This window comes from Gobius niger (genome assembly GCF_951799975.1).
Source record: "Gobius niger genome assembly, chromosome: 8".
Taxonomy (NCBI): Eukaryota; Metazoa; Chordata; class Actinopteri; order Gobiiformes; family Gobiidae; genus Gobius; species Gobius niger.
The window spans coordinates 1144476-1169266 of record NC_136859.1 but is presented as its reverse complement, the minus strand read 5'-3'; the positions used below and the strand labels follow the sequence as shown (position 1 = coordinate 1169266).

The following is a 24791-nucleotide window of genomic DNA, read 5'->3' as shown; positions in this document are numbered from 1 at the left end:
TTCTCCGGTCTTCCTTTCAAAATGGCGGACTTCCGGTTTGTCAGGGGGCGTGGCCACAATAATATATTTTTTTTGTCGTCACATGACGAATATCTGTACCGAATCTCGTAGCTCTACGACAAAGTTTACTTCGGCCCCTCCCCCATTGGCGTAATGTATTTTCACTTTTGTAGGTGGCGCTGTCGCGCCATTTTTTTTCCCCCCAATATGAAACACACATTTTAATTAATTTTTCACCGGACCTGAATTTTGGGCAAAGTTTGGTGAGTTTTCGACAATGTTCAGGGGGTCAAATTCCTGCTCAAAGAGCAGAAGAAGAAAGAAGAAAGAAGAAGAAAGAAAGAAAGAATAATAATATTTCCGAGAAAAACAATATCGTCGCTTTCGCGACGATATCATATTATACATTTTTGGAAAGCTTTCAACGATCCGCACGCATCCGTGGGGTTCCTGGGTGGATGACGAGCGCTTCGCGCTCGTCATCCACTATATACCCCCATTCACACTATATACCCCCATTCATTTTAATGCAATAATAAGTATAAAGGGCCCACACCTCCGGTGTGGGCTGTCACTGTTTTACACGGTGAGTTTACGGTTGACATGGGGACAGCGCTTCGCGCTGTTTTTGTGCGCTCCGCGCACTTAGGTTCAGTGCGCTGCGCGCACTGCGCTGTGATTGCGATTACAATAGGCCCTTGCGACGGCAGGCCGCTCGGGCCTAATAATATTTTTTACAAAAACAATATCGTCGCTTTCGCGACGATATCATATTATACATTTTTGGAAAGCTTTCAACGATCCGCACGCATCCGTGGGGGTCCTGGGTGGATGACGAGCGCTTCGCGCTCGTCATCCACTATATACCCCCATTCACACTATATACCCCCATTCATTTTAATGCAATAATAAGTATAAAGGCCCCACACCTTCGGTGTGGGCTGTCACTGTTTTACATGGTGAGTTTACGGTTGTCATGGGGACAGCGCTTCGCGCTGTTTTTGTGCGCTCCGCGCACTTAGGTTCAGTGCGCTGCGCGCACTGCGCTGTGATTGCGATTACAATAGGCCCTTGCGACGGCAGGCCGCTCGGGCCTAAAAATGAGCCGTTCTGGCTCATTTTTGTCTGTGTGGACAGGCACACAGACTTGGTCTTGGTCTTGGTTTTCTATCCAAGACCTTGAGCGCTTGCTTGTACGTCGTCTCGATAGGTTTCAGAGTGGTCTCACCTGCAAGCACCCGACTCGTCATACAGTACATCATGTGTGAAACAATCATGGCATTGAAATAAAGTTTAGCTGATTCAATTGTTAAGTTATCTCTAATAAATCTAAAATTTGACAAGTTAAATTTCATTTTGTTCATTGTTTTTTTCACTTGTTGTTTAAATGAAAGTTTTGCGTCTACAATTACGCCTAAATATTTAAATTCATAAACTGATTCAATTTGGGATCCCTGTATGAATACAGGAGGATTTGTATCTTCAGCAGAAGCATTTTTTGAAAAAAACATGCTGACTGTTTTTGACACGTTGAAGACAAGTTGTGACTTTTGCATTCACTCTGAAACCTTCTGCTGACGACAGTTCTTGAGCTGCTTGATGTTTTGTTTCTGAGTGGACATAGATGATTGCATCATCTGCAAACATCTGGCACTGTACATTGGGAGGGCAACTTTCAGGGAAATCATTTATATAAAGGCTGAATAATAATGGTGACAAGGCTGAGCCTTGAGGTAGCCCTAGTCCATTGTTACGAGTTGTTGAGATAGAATTTTGCACTTTAACATATTGTTTTCTTTGACTCAGATAGGATTCCACCCACTGTACAGTGCGCAGTGAGAAATTAAAATGAGCAAGATCTGGTGGTTGACCGTGTCGAATGCTTTCTTGAGGTCAAGGAACACGGCTCCGACCACGCCACCCTTGTCAAGGCTGTATTTAATTTTTTCCAGAAGAGCATACGACTGTTTCGGTGGAACAATGCTTTCGGACGCCAAACTGCATTTGATGAAGGTTGAATGAGCTTTGATTTAAATGATTGATAAGTTGTTCTGCAACACATTTTTCTATCAATTTAGATGCCACTGGTAAGATGCTTATGGGTCTATAATTACAAGGTTCTGTCAGATCTCTGTAATCACTGAGATCTTCCAGTGGTCTGGGAAGGTGCTTGTGTTTATTGAATCATTTATAAGACTTGTAATTGGAGCGATAAGAGATTTGTTGTATGTTTTTATGAACATTGTGTTCATCCCAAATGCATCTTTGGCTCCAGAGTTATTCAGTCACCGATGAGCTTCTCAATTTTCATAAAAGTTACTGGACACAGATCAAAAGCTGGTGCCTCAGCAATAGGAGACACCATAGAGAGGCTGCTGTCTTCCACTGTCGATGCACTGGATGTAAGATTCTTCACTGAATCCAGAAAGTAGTTCAGAACTTCTGCTGTTTGTGTTGGATTATTGATCAAGTCATTATTAAATTTGAATTCCTTAATGTTATTCACTGAACTGAAACTTCCGGTCAGTTTCTTTATGTGTGTCCAGACCTCTTTTATATTGCATTTTGCATTTTTAAAGGCTTTAATTTGCTTTAGCGAATCTGATATCTTTTGTCACCTTATTTCTTAGTGAGGTGAAGATTTGCCTATCAGTAGTTGTTTTAGTTTTAAGAGCAGTCTTAAATGCCCTATCACGTTGCTTCATTAAAGCCCACATTTCTTCATTGAGCCAAGGCAAGTGTTGTTTCTGAGGCCTATGTTTTACTATTTTTTGAAAGTGACTCACGGTTTCTTGGATTTTTTTTGTGAACACGTTGCACTTTTCATCTAAGTCTAAATGTTCTTCTGCAAGATGCTCCGGCCAATTTATTTCATTCAAGGCGGTTTCTAAGTTGTTCATTTCGGATTTTGGAATTCGAAGATGTTCACTTGGTTTGTTGAAGGGTCGGATAAATCTATTTTTGGATAATTTCCTTGAGAAAAGAATCATATTTGTGCCTGTGTTTGTCCTGTCATGACATCAACCTGCCATGGGACTACGGTTGAAAATTAGCCTATATGGCTAACTCCGGCACATTTACATGTTGAAGAAACACATGTTGATTAATGTGCACTGTCCCAATTCAAATAAAAATATTTAAAAAAATCATATTGTGGTCTGAAAGACCGGTGATCATATTGAAGGTTTTAAGAATTCTGTCCTTCCTATTGGTGAAAACAAGGTCAATGCAAGTTTCAGTAGATTTACTTATTCTAGTTGGCCCCTCTATTACTTGGACTAAGTCATGGCTGCTTACAATTGATTTGAGCCTTTTCCGATTAGATTTTTCAAGCCAGTTAATGTTAAAATCTCCAAGGAGAATTGTCTCCTTCTTCCGATTACACTCTTCAAGAATGGTCTGTAGTTCATCATGAAACCCATTAGAGGCAGCTGGAGGCCTGTAAATTCCAATCAGTATGATTGACATTTGTGGAGAAAGACTTACATTTAGCCCAATGCATTCTAAGTTATTGGGTGAGGACCACTTTAACTGGGTGCATGTTAGATGTTTCTTTATGTAGAACATTACACCTCCACCCCTCCCCTCTGGCCGATCTTTTCTAAAGATGTTGTATCCTGGTACACTTAATCCCGCAGTTGCAGAGTTTGCGTGTAACCAAGACTCAGTGATACATAAAAAATGGATTCATTTAACAAATGCTGGATTTGCTCACATTTAGGCACAATGCTTTGAATGTTAATGTGACCACCGAGTAAGCCTTTGGGTTTAGCCTTAGGGTTCCATAGTACACGGGCATGGTTTAAGGCCTGGAAAAACCTGAGTTTAGAAGATTTTAAAATGACTTTCTTTCTCGCCAGATGTGAACTTTTACTGACCGCAGTTGTTGAGTGTGACGTTTGTTCCTTCGAGGCATTCTTATCCGGCTGCTTAACGCTATACAATAGGTGTGAACTTATCCTCGGGCATGCCATGAGTGCGCTGGGCTCCCCCGTAGATGTTAGCGCTGCTGCTCCCGGATCAGATGTATCCATCCTCGCGCAGAGCCCTGTTGGGGCTTTGCCGACCAGGTGAGTGAGCGGTCCCACTGTAGGTATTATAGCTGGTGTTCCAGGATCCGGTAATTCCAGCTTTGCGCATGGTCCCGTTGAGATGTCATCGGCCACACGCCTCGCGCTGTGTTGTACACTTGGTTCCACCGTAGATGTAAGCACCAGTTAGCACCGCTCCAGTTATCTCCGGTCTGGCGCATGGTCCTGCCGAGGTGTTACCAAACAGCTGCTTCGCTCTGGTCCGAGTACGCGGTCCCGCTGTAGATGGTAACGCTGCTGCCCCGGGATCCGCTGTATCCAGCCTCGCGCTGGGCCCTGCTGAGGTTTTGCCGAAGAGCCGTTTCATTCTGGGTCTTGTATTAGATTTCGTAGTAGGTGTTACCGCTGCTGCTCCAGGAGCTGGTGTAGCCACCCTCACGCATCGCTCCGCAGAGGTGGTGTCACCGACCTGCTGCTTTGCGCTGAGTCGCGTGCGTGGCTTCGTTGTGGGTGACAGTACCAAGGTGTAGGAATCCGTGTTACCACACAACTGTGCAGCTGCATCGGATCCTAGGTGCGATCTCCTCACTGCTGCCCCCAACTCGGGCGGCGCCGTCGTTGTCCCGCCAGGCCGCTGCCCCATCGACGCCGGTGGCCGCCGGTCCCCCAGCACCGTATCGGTAAGCAGAGTTGTAGTTTGATTCAGTAGGTGAGACCTTAGCCCAGGTTCGGGTTGTAGTGACAGTGATTGATGTAGCAGTCTGGCTGGCTGGCTGAAATTAGCCAAATTAGCATTCACCATGGGCTGTGGGTTTAGCTCCACGTCTCCTGCCAGTAGCATCATTATGGTTATATGTGACAATGTTTTGTCTTGTTTCGAGGTAGCCAGTCTGGCACGGCCATTTTCGAGGAGTGTGTAGTAGCACAGATGAGTGGCTTCCATGGCTGTAGAGCACGGTTTTACAAAGTCCTCTTTTGCTAAACGCCGTCGCATTGTCAACAGTAGGAGGCACATTACTAAAATCGTAAATGTAATCCCCCTTTTTGATGGTTTAAGCATTTTAGCCACGTTGCATTGAGCACCGATTTGAGGGTGCACACTCATGGCCGCCATCACGTATGTGTCCATCCCATTGGAATAACATGGAGTCACAAAGTTCTTTGTGAAATTTACGGCACTGCCACAAACAAACTGTAAAACGTATCAAAAACAAAGGTGTCAGAGGATGGATGAGGAACAGGCAGGAGTCTGGATGTCTTATGCAGGAGAAGTTTATTTAACATCAGTGCAGGACTTGACATGAACTCAACATAATGTGCTGGTCGCCCATTCAAGTCTGACTGTGCTTCCACATGAAGAGGGTAAAATACCTTAGTTATCCGTCATACTGATATGCAAGCCATAACGTACAGAGCCTGGGAGTAAAGTTATGACATGACTGTACAGCATGAATGAAAAAGAGCCTTTTATTTATTTTAGGACGGGTTCGCAGACTTATTTATTTCTTTGTGGATATATTACATTATTTATCTCAACACTTTCAGATTTATTGTATTTTCCGTGATAAACAAAAACACTGGATGCATCTTCCCTGTTTACAGAAACCAGGATTCTGCAGCAGATCCAGGATGTCCTGATGTCTGAAGATAGATCTGAGCCAGAAGTGTCTGAGACTCTGTGTTCAGCTCTGGCCTACATCCTACAGACGTCAGAGCAGGTCCTGGAGGAGCTGGACCTAAACAAGTACAAAGCGTCTCCTCAGGGTAAACTGAACCTGATCCCAGCGGTGACGAACTGCAGGACGGCTGAGTGAGTCCTCAGTCACAAACAGAAGCTTCAGACCTTCAGTCTGATCTAACACCTGTGACTCTAACATCTGTTGCAGGTTTGGTAACTGTGGACTCTCTGAGCTTCACTGTGAAGTGGTGGCCTCAGCTCTGAGGTCCAGCCCCTCCTATCTCAGAGAGCTGGATCTGAGTCTCAATGAACTGAGCGACGCATCAGTGTCTGCGCTGTGTGACGGTCTGAAGAGTCCGAACTGTAAACTCTCCACTCTCAGGTCAGAATCAGAATAGTTTTTATTGCCATTGTTTGTAAACAGGTTCACAAACTAGGAATTTTTCTTGGTGAGACGTGCGACATTAAACATAAAAAACTTAAAGTTAAAAGAGATAAACATAAGCTATAAACTTTAAAGTACAGTGCCTCTCGTAGGTATTCATACACCTTGAACGTTTGCACATTTTGTCATGTTTACAACCCTAAACATAAAGATTTTATTTTGATTTTTTTACTGAACGTTCACACACAAGGAACAGACAACTGTGAAGTGACAGCAAAATGATACATGATTCTGTTATTTTTCAAAAAATAGAAAAGTGAAAAGTGGGGCGTGCATAAGTATTCATACAGCATTTTCTGAGTGCATTAAATTGCCTTTAAAACATTCCTCATGACTCCAGAATGTTCACACCTTGGCCGGTTAAATAGAGGCACCTGTGTGTAATCTACTCTCAGTGTAATTTCAGCTGTTCCTTCAGGCCCTCAGAGCTGTGGTCGGAGTGTGTTGGTCACTAAACAACATCATGAAGGTCCAGGAGCACCAGAGAGGTCAGGGATAAAGCTGTGGAGAAGTTTAAAGCAGCCTTAAGTTATACAAAGATTTCCCAAGATTTAAACATCTCCCGGGGCAACTGTTCAAGCACCACTGCAGACTTACCAAGACGTGATCGTTCACCTAAACTAACAAACTGAACAAGGAGAACACTGGTGAGAAATACAACCAAGTGCCCCAAGATAACTCTGGAGGAGCTGTGAAGTCCTGCTGCTGAGCTGGGGGAATCTGTACATGGGACAACTATAAGTCGTATCTACACAAATCTGGCCTTCATGGACGAGTGGAAGAAGAAAGCCATCATTGAAAGGAGGCCATGAGAAATCCTGTTTGAAGTTTGCTAGAAGTCATATGGAGGACACAGCTCCATGTGGAAGAAGGAGCTTTGGTCAGATGAGACAAAAATGTAACTTTTTGGCCCAGATGCAAAACGTTATGTATGGAGCAAACCTGACACTGCTCATCGTCCTGAGTGCACCATCCCCAGTGTCAAATATACGGGGGGGGGGGGCATCATGCTGTGGGGCTGCTTTTCCTCAGCGGGGACTGGGGAGATTGTAAGAATAGTTATGAAGACGGATGGAGCCAACTACAGGGACATTTTGGAGGAAAACCTGCTGGAGTCACAAGAGAACTGAGGCTGGGGCGGAGATTCACCTTCAGCAGGACAATGACCCTAAACACAAAGATAAATCTACAATGGAATGGTTCAATAAAAACATATTAATGTGTTAGAATGGCCCAGTCAAAGTCCTGACCAAAATCCTATTGAAAATCTGTGGAAAGGTCTGAAAACTGCTGTTCACAAACGCTCTCCTTCTAATGTGACAGAGCTGGAGTTGTTTTGTAAAGAGGAATGGGCTAAAATGTCTAATCTTGTGCTAATCTTGTAGAGTGATCACCTGCAACCCAGCAATAGAGCAGTTTACAGTCTGTACTGAGTTATTAGGTCTTTATCGTTCATGAGTCTGACGGCTGTGGGAAAAAACTGTTGGGATCTGTGGGTCTGGATAGACTGTAGCCTCCTGCCTGAGGGGAGGGGGGTGAACAGTCCGTGTCCAGGGTGAGAAGGGTCAGCTGTGATCCGACCCACACGCCTCCAGGTCCTGAGGTGAACAGGACTTGGGGAGATGGAGCCAATGGGTTAAGAGGTTAAAAGACAAACTCACACTTTAAATGATTTCTTCTTTTTCTATATCCTGTGTGTTCGTGTTCAGTCATTAATGCTGCAGGTGCCAGACTCAGAATAACAGTGTTTAATGTTCACAAACAGAAAAGGAAACAGTAAATAATGTCTCTGTGTCAAAGTTTACTGTGAACTTTAATCTCCTCATTTATTCTTTATTCAGATTGTGGGGCTGTGGTTTGTCAGAGATCAGCTGTTCCGCTCTGATCTCAGCTCTGAAGTCCAACCCCTCACATCTCACTGAGCTGGACCTGGGTGGTAACGAAGACCTGTCTGACTCAGGAGTGTCTCATCTGTGTGATTTTCTGAAGAGTTCAGACTGTCGCCTGCAGAATCTCAGGTAAATTCACTGTGTGAGATTAGCTGAATGTAACTTAAATGTGCTACAAACTCAGCTTTATAGCTTTTGGGTTCATAAACTCTTCTGTTTCTTTATTTAGCAACAGCCTCTGAGAAAAATGCTCCAACATTTGGAAGTTTTTTTCACAGGGATTTTCACATTTCTACGGAAACTCATTGCTGCCAATGTGAGTGAAACATTTTTGACTGCGCTTTCTCGTTCGAACGTAATACCATCTTGTTCGAACGTAATACCATCGCGTTCTAACGAGTTGCCAATGTCGTGTGAACGACTTTTTAAGCCCAACGCAGACGCTTGACGGTGCGGCAAAAGAGCCGCCTCCTGTGATCCAGACACGGTGCCGCGGGGTTTTTGACCTGCTGCAGAGGCACAGACGGGTCTCTGCTGTGACAAACAGGGGAAAAAAAAACTGGGTCCATGATCTCTCTGCACAAGACCAAAAATTTCCTCAAAAACAAAATCATTTTTCCTCTATATAATCGTATAGGCCTTTAGAACGCTGTGATGTCACCTGTAACCCAGCAATAGAGCAGTTTACAGTCTGTACTGAGTTATTAGGTCTTTATCGTTCATGAGTCTGACGGCTGTGGGAAAAACTGTTGGGATCTGTGGGTCTGGATAGACTGTAGCCTCCTGCCTGAGGGGAGGGGGGTGAATAGTCCGTGTCCAGGGTGAGAAGGGTCAGCTGTGATCCGACCCACACGCCTCCAGGTCCTGAGGTGAACAGGACTTGGGGAGATGGAGCCAATCACCCTCTCAGGTCAGAGTCAGTAAAAGAACACAGGTGCAGACCCTTAATCTCTTAACCTTCACATGAACCCAGCACATTTTATACAGTTTGGCTTTACCCAAATCGAAAAGCAAAAAAGGGCCAAAAACACACAAAGAGTCATGAAAAAGCCACAGAAAATGACAAAGTGATAAAAAGACGAGAACAAAACAAAAGCGTAGGTAAGTATTTTATTAATGCGATTGGGGAAATTCGAGATGCTACTCGGACTCACTGCCATTGACACCAGTCTGACAGTGGCTTAGTGGTTAGAGGGGTTTGTTACTGGAAAAGCAACATAAATGTGACAAAAAACAAAAAACCTACTAGAAACACGACAAAAACGCTTACAAAATGTGACAAAAAGATTAGATTTGGGAAAAGCTGAACTGAAGAAAAAGTGCTTGGTTCAGGCGGGGGTTAAGAGGTTAAAAGTCAATCTCACACTTACAGTGTCTCAGAGATAAATGATTTCTTCTTTTTCTATATCCTGTGTGTTAGTGTTCAGTCATTAATGCTGCAGGTGCCAGTCTCAGAATAACAGTGTTTAAAGGCACACCGCAGACTTTGTGACCTGAAGAGTTGACAAATATAAGTTATTTTCAATGATTCCTCAGGCCAATATACAGCGTTTGACACTGTCAATGCTCCGAGCGGGGCTGCCATCTTGAAATACCGTCGTTGGCCAGGTCACGTGACCTTGAAGAACGATTTGCTTTACGGCTACAGGCGGTGATATACTCGTGGAGCTAAGGTATTTGCTACTATTTTTCCCCCTGCTCGACTCCTGGTCATGGCTGAGGCAAGGAAAAGGTCTAAACCTTCCGAGGAGGCTAGAAAGAGAAAACGTGAAAGAGATTGTGCTCGAGGAAAAACAAGAGTTGATCTTGGAAATGAGTTTGCTCGTTGGCGCAGGTTGAAAGAAGAAGCTGGATGTAAAACTGATTCTGTGTTTTCAACCTCATTATTAGACTGGTAAGTGAAGTCTTTGCTCCTAGTATACAGTCACATGTCTTAGTCATTATTATCGCAGTTTAGTAGAAGCAAAATGCGGATAGACGAAGCCAACGCCCTACAAACCAAAGCTAGCGCAACCCCGTAGCTTATATGTGTAAATCTCAGGCATTTCGCGAACGCGACAGGTCCTACTGTCATAAATAACAACCAGAAGCTATTTACAAAAGGTTAACCAAAAACAAGGTTACTAAAACAAGTGTACAAAACCAACTAGACAAAACTTACGAGTGTCTCCCACAACTTGTCACAAAAGGCCTAAATAACAAAACGAGTGACAAACAAAATGAGACACAAACTAAAACGAGTGTTCCTGGAAAACAAAGTCATGACAGACACGAAGGAACACAGACACAAAAGCAAATGCAAATGCCGTACTGGTCACAAGGAACAGCAGCCCCGAATGAGCCACGGTGGAGTCCTTTTATAGGAGTGGCTGGCACAGGTGGCTTTAACGAGCTCTCCAGGTGTTGAGCTGCTCCCCCAATCAGACGGCCAGGATCCCAATGCGCTTCACCAATCGCAGCCCAGGACCACAGCAGCAAATTTCCATGGAGGAAAAGCAGATTTTGGCCACACCAACAAAAATATGCAACAAGGAGGGAACCTGGAGGCCTGGGGCCGTAACAGTCCTGCAGTGCAAGGAGATCAAAAAGCAGTCCAGGCAATCTGTCTAGCACTAATTGGAGCAGGGCATCTTCTTGATTGTTGTCTGGCCTAAGATGCATAAAACAAATTTGTCAACATAGTAGTCTTAAAAATTATAGTATAAATAATAGTGTACACATACATGCATGTCAGCTCTCCTCCTCTGTTGAAGATCCTCGAGCCTTTCATAATCAGCTGTAGATGGTCAGCTGCTGCTTCTTCTTCCTCCTCCACGGCCCCCAGAGCTCACACCTCCTCTCCCCCCGCCTCTCCCTCGTTGTCCTCCGCCTCCTCCACCTCGTTCTCCTCCGCGTCCACCTCCTCGTCCTCCGCGGCCTCCTCCGCGTCCACCTCGTCCTCTCCATGTTTCGGGAGGGGACTCTGAAGAATCTTCAGGCGGCGAAGACATTGATGATGATGACTGAAAATATAACATAACATCGACATAAAAGTGGATAATGTATTTACTGCATAGTCGTGTAAAAAAACTGAGATATAAGTCATAGTCTTTGGTTTGTTTGTCCTTTTACACATTCACATATGTTTATTATTAGTGGCTAATACGATTTCAGTTACAAATTCATAGTTTTACTACAGAAAAAAAAAATCGACGTGAGTCCGATCTAAAGATAAATATAAATCCAAAATGAGCACAATAACTTGATTTTAGGTACAAAACAGCTACGACTTACCTGATCAGACATTGTTTTCTGTTAAATGTTGTGCAATTTATTTATTCGGAGGATGTCTTCTTTTCTTCGATAGTAGATGAGCTCACTTCAACCAACAGGTCTTCTGCACACACAATCAAAAGACACGGGAGGCTGGCCGGCTGACGGTTTTGCAACAGTGCTGCGTCGCTTGTGGCCACTGGGGGCACTAGACATGAAATTTACATGTCTAGTGCCCCTAGTGGCCAAAAGTTACACGGTGTGCCTTTAATGTTCACAAACAGAAAAGGAAACAGTAAATAATGTCTCTGTGTCAAAGTTTACTGTGAACTTTAATCTCCTCATTTATTCTTTATTCAGATTGGAGGGCTGTGGTTTGTCAGAGATCAGCTGTTCCGCTCTGGCCTCAGCTCTGAAGTCCAACCCCTCACATCTCACTGAGCTGGACCTGGGTGGTAACGAAGACCTGTCTGACTCAGGAGTGTCTCATCTGTGTGATTTTCTGAAGAGCCCAGACTGTCGCCTGCAGAAACTCGGGTAAATTCACTGTGTGAGATTAGCTGAATATAACTTAAATGTGCTACAAACTCAGCTTTATAGCTTTTGGGTTCATAAACTCTTCTATTTCTTTATTTAGCAACAGCCTCTGAGGAAAATGCTCCAACATTTGGAAGTTTTTTCACAGGGATTTTCACATTTCTAATTCCTGCCTGAGGTTCAGGAGAAGAGTGAGGGTTATGGTTCGGTTTAAAAGATGAAGTTAAAAGAAAATGTGTATTTATCCTTTTAATATCACGTGGAGGTAAACCCAACATTTAAACACTTCCTTAAAAAGTAACTTTGAAAAGTGCAGGATTTTAAAAGACAAATCTCAAAAAGGACGAGTTTTTCAAAGACCGTAACCTCTTACCTTAACCAAGCACCTTTTGTCCAGTTCGGCTTTACTCAAATCTAAAAGCTTCTGGAGTTTACAGCCTATAGGCCAGAGGAACGTCTCATTTGAAAGCTAAGGTCGTATTTTTGTTGCTTTCTTCATCACTTTCTTTGACGGGTTTTTTCATGTTTTTGTCACATATGTATTGTGTTATTGTTGCTTTTCCGACAAGTTTTTGTTGATCTATATTTTTGTTTTTCATCACTTTTTAATCACGTTTTCGTCGCTGTTTTGACACTTTTAGTTTTTAGATTTGGATAAAGCCAAACTGGGGGAAATGTGCTCTGTTCAGGCGGGGGTTAAAACAAAGATCTGTCCGTCTGTGAGGTCAGCGCTGCTCCAGGACCTGAGGGTCAGGGCCAGACTCTGGTGTCAGCGCTCACAGGAGTTTAGGGGCGAGTTTAGTTCTACGTGTCTCTGTGAACTTTAATCTCCTCATTTATTCTTTATTCAGATTGTGGGCCTGTGGTTTGTCAGAGATCAGCTGTTCCCCTCTAGCCTCAGCTCTGGAGTCCAACCCCTCCTCACATCTCACTGAGCTGGACCTGCGTTTTAACAATTTAAATGATTCAGATGTGATGGAGCTCATGGCCCTAAGACACAGCCCTTACTATCGACTGAAGAAACTGCAGTGAGTACTGACTTTATGTTTATTCAGAGCCTGGAGCTCACAGAAGGTTCTCAGTCATTTTCCTTTTCTCTCTTAGCTCAAATTCCGCCTTGTTTTTTTGGGGGTTCAAAGCTGAATAAATCAGGCTCGGAATTAGATATTAAAAAATCCCTCGAGTCCAAGGATGGAAAGTTTGAAGTCTGTATGAGCGACTGTAAGGGCTCAAAAATCTACACCACTGCTTGAAAAATCAGTGCTTTCACCTTCAGTACTTCACACCTGCCGTGTCTCGCCTTAAAGGAATAGGCCACCGTTTTTACATACTAAAATATGTTCTTACCTCACTTTAGACGTGTTAATATATCCCCGTCTGGTCTTTCTCCGTGCGCTCTGCCAGGCAAACGGAGCACATACGCAGCCTCTCCCATATGTCACATAGCTCCGAAAAAGCTCACGATAGAAGCTACCAAGCTCTTCCACGTGTTCCCTATTTAAATAAAGTTACGTGAAGTGTTTTCATGCGAAGTATATTTACACAGAAATGTAACATGTCGATTTTAGAAGCAAATAAAAAGGGGGACTATATTGTGAGGCGTAATGATACGAGGAGCACAGCGTCCGCGCAGTAACTCATAAAGACTTCCCCCGCTCACTTCCGTCAATAACCTTTAGGAGTTACTGCGCAGACGTTTTACTCCTCGTATCATTACGCCTCACAATATAGTCCCCCTTTTTATTTGCTTATAAAATCGACATGTTACATTTCTGTGTAAATATACTTCGCATGAAAACACTTCACGTAACTTTATTTAAAGGGGGCCTATTATGCAAAATTGACTTTTTCAAGCTTTACATCATGTTATTAAGTCATTCCCTCATTAAAAACATGCCTGAAGTGTTGCCTTAGCACATTCACGTATTTTCGAGTAATCTGTAAAAACTCTGATGGCAGCCATTTTAGGGATAAAACGCCTGATTCCTTCAGGAAACGCCCTCGACCTCCAGGATACGCCTCCGACCTTTCGTCACCAGCCGAGTAACCAACCACTGCTCCTCAGCAGAACCCCCTCCCCGCAGTGTCTAGCCCTAAGATGTAAACAGAGTCATCATGGAGGATTAGCTTCATGTGTTGTGAACCGGAGCCACAGCAGACTTTTACAAAGCCACACATCAGTGTTTCTGTTACCGAAACACCCAGGATTAAAACCGGTGACAAGAACGCTTATTTCAGTGTCTGGTTCTGCGCTGGGCCTTGATGATGCACAGAGCCTCCGGAGAAAGCTAATGCTAAGCTAAACCTCGAGTCATCGCGTGAAAACGAGAAATATGCACACATAAAGTCAATAAAACCACCACACACATAAAGAACCGTTTAACAATGATCACACACGGAGCCTGGCTTGTTGATTTTGAAGTTTATTGCTCACATTTCATCTACAATGGGTCATAGCCGAGTGGTTTTCTCCCGGAGCTAACAAGCTAGCCGCGACAAGCTAACGGGAAAATTCACTGAATACAAGCAGCATATTATGCATTGAAAACGTCACTAAACAGGCAACTGCTTGAAGCAGCCTTTATGATGATCACACACGGAGCCTGGCTTGTTGATTGTGTAGTTTATTGCTCACATTTCATCTACAGTGAGTCGTAGCCGAGTGGTTTTCTCCCGGAGCTAACAAGCTAGCCGCGATAAGCTAACGGGAAAATTCACTGAATACAAGCAGCATATTATGCATTGAAAACGTCACTAAACAGGCAACTGCTTGAAGCAGCCTTTATGATGATCACACACGGAGCCTGGCTTGTTGATTTCGTAGTTTATTGCTCACATTTCATCTACAGTGAGTCGTAGCCGAGTGGTTTCTCCCGGAGCTAAGGCACTATTAGCCGCGACAAGCTAACAACCTTCACCTTCACAACATTCATTGAAAACAGGCAGCATATTATGCACAAATAACGTCAATAAAGCAGCAACTACTCGAAGCAGCCTTTACGATGATCACACAATGAGCCTGGCTTTACACATTTGTGGTTTATTGCAGACTTTTCATCAACAATGAGCTGTAGTCGATTATAACAAGCTAACGGGGTAACCTCGAAAAACCATTGTCCACCTGCACAGATAATGTCCGTCTTTTGAATCGTATGGGCTCCTGCAGATCCTGGTGTCGTCCATGGGGGTATAGTTAGAGATCCATAGGGCATGGCAGATGCAAAGAGAGAGCCTCCAAACAGCAGTTATTTTTCAGGCAAGAGCCCCTTCCAAGCGTCCGGTGTGGATGGTTCGTCTCCAAATAATATCCTGTGTGGCCATTGTTCACAAAGTGATAAACAGTAGCTCCTTTCCAACAATAAAAATTAAAATGCACCGATCGTAGTTTCAATACTGTTGAGACAAGCGCAGTGTTGTTGTGATGCCACAGACAGCGTGTGGAGGGGGCGTGTCGGAAAGGGTCAGAGGTTCTTAAAGAGACAGGGGCCTATTTCAAGTCATTTGCTACCACCATTTTGAAAGAGCAATTTTATACAAGGCAGTTATTCTAATTTACTGCATTTACAGACCAACAGAAGGTTTGGTCATCATTGTAGTGTGCTATAGACTGGTGCTATGTGGCTGAAAAAAGCATAATACCCCCTCTTTAAATAGGGAACACGTGGAAGAGCTTGGTAGCTTCTATCGTGAGCTTTTTTGGAGCTATGTGACATGTGGGAGAGGCTGCGTATGTGCTCCGTTTGCGTGACAGAGCGCACGGACAAAGACCAGACGGGGATATATTAACACGTCTAAAGTGAGGTAAGAACATATTTTAGTATGTAAAAACGGTGGCCTATTCCTTTAAGAGGAAATTCAGCCATAATGTTTCTTTGTGTTGCTTTAAACTGGACTCGGCTAAAGTCTCAGAGTTACTCGAGTATCTGCTCAGATCAAGTATTTCTGTAGTTCCAGGACGAGGGCGTATTCAAAACATTAAATCACTCCTGAATCTAACATGTTTAATTGAATCCTTACTGTTTTCTGCTCCTCAACAGCAGGGTGTGGTAATGAAGTCTCCTGAAGATGAGCAGCTGGTGGCAGAACCTCAGACTGATTCCAGACAGAACGGCTTTTTCCTGTTCAGAGTTTGACTAAAGTCTGATCCAGAGAGAGAGCTGCAGTGGGCGGAGCTTCAGACGGGGAGAACCTCCAGGACCAGAGCTTCATATAAACACGCTTTACTTTTTACTTCAGATTTATATTAACATTTATGATACGAGTTATTGGGTCTTTTGTTTGTGAGTGTGATGGTGGAGGGAGGGGGGTCTGGAGGGACCGTAGCCTCCTGCCTGAGGGGAGAGGGAGGAACAGTCCGTGTCCAGGGTGAGAAGGGTTTTTGTTTTTAAAGGGAATAAATCAGAGTGTGTGAGGTTTAAACACAGTGATCTCAGATCCTATAAACATGTTTGTGTGGGCTTAAGTTTATATAATCTTTAATATATCAATGATTGATGAGGAAAACACTGTCACTGTGCATTTATTTGTTATGTTCACTTTGATTTTGCAGATTGAGGAAATATATGTTTTGTGTAATGATTCGAATCTGTGTATTTTGATTTAAAGCGACTGGCTGTGAATCAGAATGTAACTGGGCCTTTTGCTCAGAAAAGAGTCTGATGATGTTGTATTTGAGGGTGAAATGAGGTGATAAAGGTGACACAGAGGTGACGAGGGGGGGGGACTGAGTGTGACTGGTTTGGGCCGGATGTGTAACCGGGCTGGGCTCGTATTAGGAAATATTGAAGTGACTTCTCTTTGATCTATGGTGGGCGCAGTAACCTTTAGGAGTTACTGCACGGACGTTGTGCTCCTCGTATCATTACGCCTCACAATATAGTGCCCCTTTTTATCTGCTTATAAAATCGACATGTTACATTTCTGTGTAAATATACTTCGCATGAAAACACTTCACGTAACTTTATTTAAATAGGGAACACGTGGAAGAGCTTGGTAGCTTCTATCGTGAGCTTTTTTGGAGCTATATGACATGTGGGAGAGGCTGCGTATGTGTGAGCGCACGGAAAAAGACCAGACGGGGATATATTAACTCGTCTAAGGTTAGGTAAGAACATATCTCAGTATGTAAAAACGGTGGCCTATTCCTTTAAACAACAAAGCAAAAAAACAAGAGCGTGAAAGAACAACAAGCAAAAAGAGTCCCATGTACTGAGTCCATTTTCCACTGAATATCCTCTTTGTTTTACAGGAGAAAAACCTGCTTAAGTCGTTACAAACCTGCACATTCAACCCACTCACACAGTCCTGGTCAAAAGTTTAAGTTCACATTCCCATTTCTCATGGTTGGATCTCATCAAGGCTCTAAGTCGAACTTCAGTCTGTTTCAAGAAGAAATGTGAGTGAGATTTAGAAAAGCAGTGCGGTACGTCTTTAATAGAAATCAGTGGAGGCGGGACTTGATTCAAACGTTTCCTCGAGTTCATTATGGCTTTTGTAATGAATGAAGCATCATTTATTTAGGGTTGTGTTTTTGAGTATATTTTTGATGCTTCTTTGTATTTTCCTCCATTTGAGCTGATGTTGGTGCAGACGTGAGATCGTTTCAAACAAAGACACACTTGGATTTATTTGGGAGAATGATCTTTTTAAATAAGTTTAATAATCTCACAATTTCCACATTATTTAATGTTTTCCTTTCACAAAATGTGTGGCGTCATTGAGAATAGATAAGACTGAGTCGCTCAGACAGTTACTCAGTTACTCACAGTAGTCGAGTAACATTACTTTTGTACTTTTACTTGAGTAAATGTTTGGGTCACTGCTTTTTACTTGTCCTTGAGCAGAGGAGGAAAAATCTCTCGCACACTGTAAACTTGCAACACCAGTGTTCCTTTATTAATGCTACATATATACAATAAAACTTTTTAGTGGCACATGCGATACATATGGGAAATGGATATATAAGACAGCTCAAAGATAGAGAAGATCTGCCTAAATATATGCAAATCAATATGTTCACCAAGGAAGTTAACGCAGCCTGTGAACATAACATGACACTGAATCTCAATCTTCAAAACAAGCTCATCATTTAATCCCTTGGGTGTGAGGGTCTGTAAAGTTTCAATCCAGTAGGCTTCTCTTTTGTTCAAAAGTTTGTCATGGTCTCCTCCTCTGTAAGGAGGAGGGACTTGTTCAATGCCACAAAAACCTAGAGCACTTACATCATGATGTGCATGGTTGAAATGAGCGACTGGATATTCTAAATCGACCACATGTGTGGATGCGCAAGTTCTTACATTGCGAATGGGTATTTTTTTTTACCACTGTGGGGATGCTGGAAGAAAGAGGTTTTAGGCAGATCTTTGAGCTGTCTTATATATCGGTTCCTCATATGTACTGCATGTGCCACTAAAAAGGTTTTACTGTATATGTGTACATGTGTATATTTTTGACTGCTTTGTTTCCTGTGTTTGGATGTATGTTGTACATATGCTGCCTATGTTTAGCCATAGGCCGTTATGACAGCTTCCTGTGATGCAGCAGGCCACACCCTATTTAAGGATGGCTTCTCATTCATAAAAAACATTCTGCCTGACCAAGGCCACTGGCACAAACGTTGCATTGATAAAGGAACACTGGTGTTGCAAGTGTACAGTGTGCGAGAGATTGTTCCTCCTCTACGTTTGGCCTTCATGCCTTCTCTTACGCACCTGTTTAAGACAAAGAGATGTGCAAAGTATACCTTCTTTAATACTTGTCCTTGAGTAAAATGATTTCAAAGTAATTATGATAATAATACATAAGTCTTTTCAAGGGACACAAAGACGCTTTACAAAAGAGACAAACAAACAAAGATGGCAGAGCTGTTGTAGGTGAAACATGTGAGTTTTGAGCAGTGTTTTGTAGGTGGTCAGTGAGTCTGAGTTTCTGATGTGGATGGGGAGTGAGTTCCAGAGGGCGGGGGCAGCGATGGCGAAGGTTCGTCGGCAGAGCGGAGGCGGCGGGAGGGGCGGGGGCGTTGTAGGAGGTCTGTGAGGTAGGGGGGGGGGCAGGTTGTTGAGGGCCTTGTAGGTGATGAGCAGGACTTTGTAATGTTTGCACTGTTGTAGGAGGAGCCAGTGAAGCTGCTGGAGGACGGGGGTGATGTGGTCTCTGGAGCGGGTGTGGGTGAAGAGGCAGGGGCGGAGTGATAAATGCGTGGATGAGAGTTTCAGCTGCAGATGTGGAGAGTCCGGGGCGGAGGCGAGCGATGTTACGGAGGTGGAAGAAGGCCGTTTTAGTGATTTGACGGATGTGGGGCTTGAATGTGAGTGTGGGGTCAAAGATGAAACCGAGATTTGGGATCTGGGGAGAGGTGGTGACTGTGTGGCCATCGACGGAGAGAGTGAAGTCTTGAGAGGAGGGGAGGAGTCATTTGGGACCAATGACGATCATTTCAGATTTATTGCAGTTGAGTTTGAGGAAGTTGGTTTTATTGCAGAGGCAGTTTGTGATGGTGGAGGTGTCGACTGTACTGACGTGTTTTAGGTCAGTGTTTCCTCGGATGTTTAATGTGTTGTAATGTTGTGTGTTATAGATGATCATCAGATTCCAGAAACTTGTTAACGTGGTTCTTATGAACTCATAAAGAAAACATTCCTGAATGAGGCCCTTTGTTTCTTATCTGAAGCACCATCTGTTCATCTGATCAAAAACTGCTGCTCATCTTTACCAGGAAACACGTCCGCACATATTTTAGAGCAGACTGACAGGGGCCTTATCGCTCAGTTGATCAAGTTTGGTGACATGTTTGTGGCTGGGGGCGGGTCATAAGACTCAGGTGAGACGAGACAGAGTCAGAGCAGCAGAACCAACGTCTGCAAAACACCGGATATGCATCAGTTATCTGGAAACACGTCAGTCACAGCCTTATGGACATATTTGAGTTTCATCAAGAACACGAGACAGATTATAACATCGACTACAGTACATGTTCATGAGGAAGTAGTTTGATCATACAGTACTAAAACAGTTACTTATTCCACTGACTCAATCTTTAAATGACAAAACATTCAGAAAGATTAAACTAGGTAACGCTTTATAATAATTTGTGATGAATCATGCAACATGAATTGATGTGAGGTCATGAGGCTTCATGATGAAATACTCATGAATAAACCATGAACTCATTAATGATAAAGAATAACATGGAGATATCGTCGCACCAACGTCAGAATCGTGCAACATTAAACACAGAGTTTGGATCAAAATAAGCCATGAACTTAAACTATAAGGCTATTCGGGCATAAGAATATTAAATAAATAAGATGACAAATAAGAAGTAAAATATGGTAAGAAGACTTGTCTCTTTGACAAAGAACAGTGGGATTAGATTTACATATTGTGTAGGTGCATCGAGTGATAAAGTGAATGAAGAATGATGGCTGATGAGAAAATGGCCTTTGAAATGACAATTTCCCGAATAAATGAGAAACATTGACATGTTATTGTGAAGGGTTTTGTTTTGCTTCCAAGCGAAAGTTTGTTTGTTAAGAGATTAATTTGGCTCAAAACCTAGAAATGGAATAAATGAGTTGTGTCTGTAGTGTCACCCTTTAACAGCTTGATGAAATAGTGCTGTGATTGATGGTTATGTTTATTGACGGTAGAGGTAAGATTTTAGGCCCAAACCCGAGCCGAGATATCACGCATGACAGTCGGGTTTGGGTCGGGCTTCAAGATTATTTTTTAAATATTTTTTTAATTTTATTTTTTTATTGCCGTCATTATAGTACACAGTGTGCCAGAGATTGTTCCTCCTCTACGTTTGGCCTTCATGCCTTCTCTTACGCACCTGTGTAAAACAAAGAGATGTGCAAAGTAAACCTTCTTTAATACTTGTCCTTGAGTAAAATGATTTCAAAGTAATAATAATAATAATAATACATAAGTCTTCTCTTATCTTATATGTCTTCCACTTTCTGATAATTGCTCCCACAGTTGACTTTTTCACACCAAGCTGCTTGCCTATTGTAGATTCACTCTTCCCAGTCTGGTGCAGGTCTACAGTTCTTTTCCTGGTGTCCTTCGACAGGAGTTTGGAGTCTGACTGTTTGAGGCTGTGGACAGGTGTCTTTTATACAGATAACCAGTTCAAACAGGTGCCATTAATACAGGTGACGAGTGGAGGACAGAAGAGCTTCTTAAAGAAGAAGTTACAGGTCTGTGAGAGCCAGAGAAGTGACCAAATAGTTATTTTCCACCATAATTTACAAATAAATTCTTTTAAAATCCTACACTGTGAATTCCTGGATTTTTTTTCCTATTCTGTCTCTCACAGTTGAAGTTGTACCTATGATGAAAATTACAGACCTCTGTCATTATTTTAAGTGGGAGAACTTGCACAATTGGTGTCTGACTAAATACTTTTTTGCCCCACTGTAGTGCTTTTGTGTGTGTTATAGATGATCATCAGATTCCAGAAACTTGTTAATGTGGTTCTTATGAACTCATAAAGAAAACATTCCTGAATGAGGCCCTTTGTTTCTTATCTGAAGCACCGTCTGTTCATCTGATCAAAAACTGCTGCTCATCTTTACCAGGAAACACGTCCGCACATATTTTAGAGCAGACTGACAGGGGCCTTATCGCTCAGTTGATAAAGTTTGGCGACATATTTGTGGCTGGGGGCGGGTCATAAGACTCAGGTGAGACGAGACAGAGTCAGAGCAGCAGAACCGACGTCTGCAAAACACCGGATATGCATCAGTTATCTGGCGCGCACGTGCAGCTTGTTGTCACGTTGCAAAAGCATGGCCAGGCACCTTTGATACGAAGCTACAGAGAGAACATCGCTATGCACTCTTTCTCTCAGGACAGCGTTCACCTTACGGAGGATAAATCAGCAGTTTGGTTTCTGTTTGTGCGTAAAAAGTAGCTTTTGCAAATGCAGCATGAGGTTTATGAACGAGGAGGCGAAGGACGAGGAGGAGGAGGAGGAGGAAGAGGAGGAGGACGAGGAGGAGGACGAGGAGGAGGAGGAGAGAGACGCCTGCCCAGGTACGTGCGCGCCGCTGCTGCTGCACGTGCCTCTCACACACTGCGCGGAGGCTCTGACTCAATTCAACTTCATTGCTCGGGGTCGGGCTTGTTTTTTGGGCCGATCTTAGCTCTAATTGATGGGAACCTATTAACACAACAGGGCTGTTGCTCTTCTTCCTGGGGTCCACATATTTCATTTTCATTTCATTTTATTTATTTCATTCAAAAGGGATGTTATGCAATCACAATAAAACCGCCAAGCCAACACAGAATGAATGAAAGAGGAGAAGAGGAGAAGAACAAGTCTTATAATATCTGCCCCTTTTGTTACTTCACACTTTACACTTCACATTGTTGTCCTTTGGAAAATGGTATGTATATATGTCTACATACATATATTTACAGTCTTATGTGTGTGTATATATATATATAGGATATATATTACAGTATTAACAGATGTTTTTGTATTCTATATTCAGTTTTTCAATATATAAAATACAGAACCTTCGTATTCTTGAATGTTTACAAATGGTCTATGGTCGTATTCATATTTGTTCAAATCAAATATCCCACATTATTCATGTCCAAGTACTTCATACTTTTTTAACATTGTAGCTTTTATGTGTATGTTAAACTCCAGGAGAGTTTCTGACTTATAAAACAAAGTACCTTCAAAACACATCCCAACGTAAACAATGCACCACTAACAAACTACACTGTGTAGGGCTTACACTGTGCAATTACATAAAAAAAGGAAGGGGATCGCGGATAATAAATAGCTAAATATATATATATAATATATAGCTACACCTTATGTGTGATTTTGGCAGCTCTGTGATGAACAGAAGTGAAATAAATGACGATCAAACACTTGTGAGGAGTCAGGATCTGGACATTTTATAAATATTATTGCATTTCTTTTTTTTTATCTGAGGGGGCGTGGTGTTAGTCTGAGGGGGCGTGGTGTTAGTCTGAGGGGGCATGGTGTTCGTCTGAGGGGGCGTGGTGTTCGTCTGAGGGGGCGTGGTGTTAGTCTGAGGGGGCGTGGTGTTAGTCTGAGGGGGCGTGGTGTTAGTCTGAGGGGGCGTGGTGTTAGTCTGAGGGGGCGTGGTGTTAGTCTGAGGGGGCGTGGTGTTAGTCTGAGGGGGCGTGGTGTTGCGTAGATAACAGCTGTAAACCCCACATCTCTCTCACTCTCTTCTGGAGGGCGTTGGACAAAGCAGGGCGGCTTCCCGTGTACAGACACAGCTGAGAATTTAACGTTTCTCTTGTTTTTAAAAGGTCCAAATCGGTCCAAGGACGGCTGAGTTACACACGGGGTAAGTCTTTAATCCAGAACCAGGCTGTTTAAACGGGGATTCGAACCAGGGTTAACCCTAACCCGCATTAGACCAGGGGCTCGTCTCTGTTTCCAAAATGCATCACAACCTGCTTGAGAACATTTTACTGTGATAATTGGTGATGAAAATAATTCATGTTCAAGAAGATACTAACTGTTTATTCAGTTAAACATGAATTTTGAGCTGTAGGCCGACATTAGAGGTCCTGATGAACTGTGTATAGTCAGTAGCTTTGTGTCAATCAGTCACTCAGGCTGACCAGCTTGTTCACATTTTCTGGTGACAAACTAAATCTCCTCTACTGCACAATATGACCTGCTAAAGAAAAAAGTCTCTCACATGGGACAGTTGTGGCAGGAGTCCCCAAGTATTTATTTATGGGCAGATCATTATTTATATATTTTTTATTAACCAGATCATAAAATAGGCCTCTGTTTGTGAGCGTGGGAAACATGTGCGCGTCTCCTGATTGGTCGACAGTGTCACGTGATCACAACACAACAACAGCTCATGCTGCTGCAGCTAATGCTACTACTTGGCGATAGTTCTGTCAAAATGGAGATAAACGTCGACAACACGACGATTCGGGACGTATTTCTTTGGATTTGATAAGAAAAGGAAACGGACATGAGGCGGAGGAGACACCGGGGAGCGGAAAAAGAGAAGCTAACGGAGAAAAGGAGCTGGAAAGTCCGTCTCCAAACTCCGTAAGTGCTGAGGTTAAACTCTGCTCACGGTTGAAATGTAGCTGGAAAAGGCTCTCGTGAACTTTTGGTGATAAAGTTTCGCTGTTTGGTGGGGGCTGTTTGGTGTGGGGCTGTTTGGTGTGGGGCTGTTTCGTGTGAGGCTGTTTCGTGTGGGGCTGTTTCGTGCGGGGCTGTTTCGTGCGGGGCTGTTTCGTGCGGGGCTGTTTCGTGCGGGACTGTTTCGTGCGGGGCTGTTTCGTGCGGGACTGTTTCGTGTGGGGCTGTTTGGTGTGGGACTGTTTCGTGTGGGGCTGTTTGGTGTGGGGCTGTTTGGTGTGGGGCTGTTTGGTGTGGGGCTGTTTCGTGTGAGGCTGTTTCGTGTGGGACTGTTTCGTGTGGGACTGTTTCGTGTGGGACTGTTTCGTGTGGGACTGTTTCGTGTGAGGCTGTTTCGTGTGGGGCTGTTTCGTGTGGGACTGTTTCGTGTGGGGCTGTTTCGTGTGGGGCTGTTTCGTGCGGGACTGTTTCGTGTGGGGCTGTTTCGTGTGGGACTGTTTCGTGTGGGGCTGTTTGGTGTGGGGCTGTTTGGTGTGGGGCTGTTTGGTGTGGGACTGTTTCGTGTGGGGCTGTTTCGTGTGGGGCTGTTTCGTGTGGGGCTGTTTGGTGTGGGGCTGTTTCGTGCGGGACTGTTTCGTGTGGGGCTGTTTCGTGTGGGACTGTTTCGTGTGGGACTGTTTCGTGTGGGACTGTTTCGTGTGAGGCTGTTTCGTGTGGGGCTGTTTCGTGTGGGGCTGTTTCGTGCGGGACTGTTTCGTGCGGGGCTGTTTCGTGTGGGACTGTTTCGTGTGGGGCTGTTTCGTGTGGGACTGTTTGGTGTGGGACTGTTTGGTGTGGGGCTGTTTGGTGTGGGGCT

General features: G+C 43.6%; 1 long non-coding RNA gene across 1 annotated transcript in view; it reads left to right on the top strand.

Annotated features, from left to right (window-relative positions):
* Positions 1-5988: 5988 nt before the first annotated feature.
* Positions 5989-24791, top strand: part of LOC306966346 — a 30984-nt gene continuing 12181 nt past the window's right edge. The window contains exons 1-2 of the long non-coding RNA XR_013793096.1: positions 5989-6091; positions 11656-11832. This is a non-coding gene — a long non-coding RNA (uncharacterized lncRNA). The remainder of the gene's footprint in view (positions 6092-11655; positions 11833-24791) is intronic.